This window comes from Rutidosis leptorrhynchoides, chromosome 11 (assembly GCF_046630445.1).
Source record: "Rutidosis leptorrhynchoides isolate AG116_Rl617_1_P2 chromosome 11, CSIRO_AGI_Rlap_v1, whole genome shotgun sequence".
Taxonomy (NCBI): domain Eukaryota; kingdom Viridiplantae; phylum Streptophyta; class Magnoliopsida; order Asterales; family Asteraceae; genus Rutidosis; species Rutidosis leptorrhynchoides.
In genome coordinates this window covers 228,373,413-228,379,412 of record NC_092343.1, presented here as the reverse complement: position 1 = coordinate 228,379,412, position 6,000 = coordinate 228,373,413, and positions in this window count along the sequence as shown.

Sequence of the window (6,000 nt, the reverse complement as noted above, 5' to 3'; positions counted from 1 at the left end):
TTATATAATAAACATGAATATAAATTTTGTAAATTATCTTGAGTCAAATAGACTTTTGTTGACTTTTGCATATCGATCTCGAGCATTAGGATTGCGATACACTATGACCTGACCTAAATTATTAGACAGTTATTGACCAACATATAAATATATATACTTAATATAGGTTCGTGAATCCGAGGCCAACCTTGCACTTGTTCAATGACGTCATATGTATTTTTACTACGAAATACAGTATTGTGAGTTTCATTACTCCCTTTTTAAATGCTTTTGCAATATATTTTTGGGACTGAGAATACATGCGCTGCTTTTATAAATGTTTTACGGAATAGACATAAGTAATCGAAACTACATTCTATGGTTGGATTATCGAAATCGAATATCACCCTTTTAGCTTGGTAACCTAAGAATTAGGGAACAGACACCCTAATTGACGCGAATCCTAAAGGTAGATCTACGGGCACTAACTCCCCCATGCTGGAAAATGGTATGCTTTAGTACTTCGAGTTTATATTATACGGATGGATTTCTGTTTTGGGGATATTCTATATGCATAACGTTAATGTCGGTTACCAGGTGTTCAATCCATATGAATGATTTTTAAACACTTGCGAGTGTATGATTATTAATAAAGGAAATCTTGTGGTCTATTAAAATTATGGAAATGATTGATTACGATAAACTAATGAACTCACCAACCTTTTGGTTGACACTTGAAAGCATGTTTATTCTCAGGTATTAAAGAAATCTTCCGCTGTGCATTTTCTCATTTTAAAGATATTACTTAGAGTCATTCATGGCATATTTCAAAAGACGTTGTATTTAAGTCGTTGAGTTCAATAAAGATTATTATTAAGAAAATGACAGATTAAGTCATTTATAGTTTAGATATATTATGAAATGGTATGCATACTTGTCAACTTTCGATGAAATGAAAGTTTGTCTTTTATAGACGAATGCAATGTTTGTAAAATGTATCATATAGAGGTCAAATACCTCGCGATGTAATCAACTATCGTGAATCGTTTATAATCGATATGAACGGGGCATTTCACAAGTTACTACTCTTATTACTGCCGCAGAATCTCAACCGCAGCTTTCAACCGCAGATGATCAATTTAAGCAACTTGTTGCTTACCTTCCTGACCTTGGCCACAAAATTATGGACTCCAAACCTGTTACTGAAAAATTTCAATCATATCTCAACGCGGTTAGACTCCACGAACGTTGCGAGTTTAGGGCAACAATCTCGACTGTATATGGCATTGGTGCGCCATATCCAGAAGTGATTGAAAAGGAAATCTGTGACATAGAGATTGCAAAGGATATTTACGCAGAAGCCGGTAAGGCAATAGAGCGCATTGATATTCCTGAACTTATTGCAATCAGTAAACAGGAAGATGTTAGTTTTAAGGATGTTGTAGAGTTAAAGTTGTAACTTTTAAGCTATTCTTCAATTAACATTGCATTTCATTTTGTAATCCATAACCGCCGTCTTACGCGGTTTTATCAATATTAATATTTTTCTATCAGTTGCAACTGTTTACTTTTATAGTGTTTAAATACTTTATCAATATTCATAATTACTAGCATTGTCCTTTACACTTTCACTGCTTATTATTGTGCACATAACAAACAATTACTTATGCGAAACAACCTATTTACGCGTGCTTTATACACATTATGAATCTTCTAAGTCTGTCGAAAAGATCCTTAGGCAAATATGTGTTTTATGCGAAGCATCCAAGTATTGCTAAGTCAAATACATTGGAAAAATTACAAGTATCAGTCTTTTCGCATACACTTTTCAATTATTTACATAAAAACAATAAGTGGGCTTTACTATAATGACCCTGAATTTTCCGACTTATATTATTAATATTTATTATTAATACTTACGTTTTAATAAATGTATTCTTATACATTTACTTGTCACCGTAATTGAATTTCCATGTCCCGACTTGTCTTTGTGGCACACGCTTTTCACGAATAATATTCATAATATTATTTACGTTCATGATTAATTATTATTAATCATTTTTAAGTAACTAATGTAAGTAGTTAATTACTTGGACTTTTTATTTATTTGTTGCATACTTGAACATGGGCTGATATTATTGGACTTGGAAGCCCACCTTACATTACTTAATGGACAACTAGTAAGCCCACTATTGTGCTAATAATTCATTAAGCTTAAACAAGATTAATTAAGTTAAGTTAGGAGACAAAGTTGTTGCAAGCATGCGTGACCACCTCTTTCCCATGTATTTGACTTATACACCTTCCTAGCATACACCAAGCTCCCATACTTGAAAGTTGCACTTTGACCTCCCCATTTGGGAGCTTAAACGTTCGGCATTGGGGCTAGGAGGGAGTGAGCTCCAATTTTTTTTGTTACTTATTTACTAGTTTGAATTTCATTTTCCACACACAACATACTTACACCACTCTTTCTCTAAACATTTCTCTCTATATTGCAAGTAAGAAACTTTATTTTTCTTTCTTCTCTTTCTTTTAAAAATCACCAAGTATCATCATCATGTTACTTACTTGTTTGATGTTGTTGTTAAAAATCAAAATTTCTAGTTTGTATCTTCATGACTATTGCTCCTTCCATCCTTTGTTTGATGAGAAGTCAAGAACAAGGATCTAAGCTTGTTAGCTTATGGTTCTATACTTGAAAAGTTATAAAGATCTAAAGTTCATAAGCTTTAAGATCTTACTTGTGTTCATGTTTTGTAAACCTAAGGTTTATTTTCTTAAGATCCAAGTTTTGGCTTGAATCTTCTTAAGTATGAAACAAACATGAACTTGCTACTTGTAACTTTAATTTATTTCTTTCTTTTGTAAGTATTTAAATTTGTGATTTTATAAGTTTGGTCAAGTATTACTAGTTAAACTTGATCTCATTTTTTCTTGAAACTAAAGTTAAACTTTGTAAGTTCAAGAACATGGAAGTTAAACTTTCTAGTTATAACTTTATACACTTATGTTAGATCTAAAGTTTCTATAGCTTATGGTCTTCCAATTTTGTTGTAAACAAAAGCTTATGAGCTAAAATACATTCTACAAGATTAAAATCTAAGATTCATAACTTATGGTTTTATCAAAGTAAAGATCCAAGTTCTATAACTTAGGATTTAACTTAAGAACACTAGATCTAGACTTTTTAGTCTAGGATCTTCAAGATCTAACTAATATCTAAGTTCTACAACTTAATATCTTGTTTAATTAGTTTACATTCAAGTTTATAGCTTAATATTACTATTAGAACTCATGTATGTGTCGGATCTAAGATCTTGATGTAACTTTGGTTCATCAAACTTCTTACAACCCTTAAATGAGTTGTGCTATTTATCTTAGACATACACTAGTGTTATTATGGTCAAAACTTGGTAAAGATGATGTAAACACATCAACGAGTTGTACACTTGAAGCTATAAGCATCAAGGATGAGAACCGTGATGAGCATCAAGCACCAAGAATCCACCGGAGCACTTTGCTTACTGTTTTTTGGAACTGATCAGGATACTGGTCTACTACAAAAGTTGATTTCCATATTGTTCTTTTCAAGTAGATGACTTTCGTTTAAGACTCATCTTAATCCAATTTACGGTTTAGGATTTATATCCTTCCGAAAGTCACTACGCCCTTTTAACGTTGTGCTGAAATTTCTGACCTACTCGCACTTAAACCGTCGCCACGGTCAAACGAATATGATTTTGGTTCTAAAAATTGGTCAGTGGTTAAAGGACTCATATACGGAGCCATAGCCACTGGTCTCACCTCATTTCAGTTTGTATAGAGGTCGTGTCATCTGAACAAATCAACCTTTGTTTCGATCTCTATTCTTGATTGAAACTTACTTTACCCTTTTTGACTTATGATGAATGATGATGATACTTAAGACCTAATTTACATACTTTTAAACCTTTGGGAATGATTTACTGACTTAGTAACTTTTGACTTAGGTTGAGGACCTTTCGGACCAACTACTTGCTTACTTATCTCGTACCGACTTTACTACTTTTCACTGTGAGTTATAGCATCCCTTTTTACTTTAACTATTCTGGGAATGAGAATACATGCGCATTTTACGTTTTACATACTAGGCAGGAGTACTTAAACTTTCTATATGTGTGGGTTATACAACGGCATAAACTTTCCCCTTAGCTCGGTAATGTTTAGTCATTAGTCTTTGAACCGGTGAATGTGAATCTTAGATATGGATCTATAGGGTTTGACATCCCCACTCGGGCTAGTAGTGCTATCATTTAACGGGTGTTTAATACTTTGTAAACTTACGCACTCACCAAGTGTACTTTTAGGGGGTGATATTACGTTAAGTTAGTTACCAAGTACCCACGGTTGAACATATACTTTTCATACTGTTTTGAATTACCGAAATCTCGTGGCCTACCTTACATTACTGTTATACTTAAACTATAGCTCACCAACATTCGTGTTGATGTTTTTTAGCATGTTTTCTTAGGTGCTTAGAGGTTTGATGCTTCTGATGTAGTAGTCTTGCTGTGTAGACACCCGCTGCTTTTGTTAGAGATGTCTCTGCATGAAACGTTTACCTTGCATTCACAACTATGTTACTTTTGAAAAAAATGAATTTGTAATGACCTACGGGTCTCGTACTTATGTTAATTGCTTCTATTCATAGAAGCATACTTCCATTTGTAAAACTTATGGCGTTGGTTATGACGTCACCTTTTTTTATGAATTTAAACTTATTTTAAAATAGCATATAGTGTTTGACCTTGTAATGATCCTGTTGTTGATGACCCGTACATGTTAATTTTGTACGGGGCATCACATTTGGTATCAAAGCATTGGTTGTAGGGAATTAGGTTGCGTTAGTGAGTCTAGACCGGACCGAGTATGATTCACTAATAAGACTAATCTACAACTTGCTAGTTTACTTGTTTCTGCGGAACTTGCTGTATGCTGCTGCTTACTTTTACTGCTACTTGATTTCACTACTGCATGCTATTATCTGCTTTCGATTGCATGATACTTGTCATTATTGCCATGCTACTTACTGCTATAGATAATCTAGACTGTCGTAGTTACTTTGCCTAATACGTGATTGCTATATGACTTACTGACATGGAAAAAGTTATTTTTCCTTGTTCAGATGTCGGATATCCCGCCCATCATCATTGACATGGACATCGACTCAGATTCATCTGCCACCTCGCCTGCTACTGCTACCGACTCACAGATCCCGTCATCGCTACCCTCCAGTGACTCTGGCGATTTATCCTCTGGGGACAGTAGCCACGCACCTGACTTGATGATCATCTCCGACAGAGACGAGGAGCCAGAGGAGTTTCCAGCTCCACCTAACCCAGGACTTCCGGAGCCACAGCACCATTCCGGTGGTGCTGTGATTCTTGGGGAAAATGGGGATGGTCCTTTCCGCAATGAGCATGGACATTGGACTAGATGCCTTCCTGATGGACGTGTCGTGCCGATCTCACCTAGCAGATACCGACTTATGACTACCGGTCAGACACATCCACCTTCAGGTGATTCAGACGATTCATCATCCGACGACTCCAGCGAGGAGGATTCTGACAAGGATTCCGATGAGGACCCTGAGGAGACGCCCGTACAGCCACCCTCTACCCCGCTGAAGAAGCAGTATCGTTTTGATGGTACTATTATTCCAGGGGTTAACGGAGGTAGACCGTTCGTGGACGCACGCGGACAGTTGGTTAGGGTTACCGCCCGTAAGCGGGTTGTGCCTTACCCTGCCGATCCATTCGTGTGTAAGACTTCCCATTACGCACCGTCTACTTCTGGTGCTGGACTGTCTGCACCACCAGCTCCACCAGCATCGTCTGCACCACCAGCTCCACCAGCATCATCTGCACCACCAGCTCCACTTGTACCATCTGCACCGCCTGCCCCACCAGCATCCCCCGTCATCGAGGAACTGATGAGGGAAGTGCATATCCTCCGTGCTCGGGTAACTGAGCTCGAGGA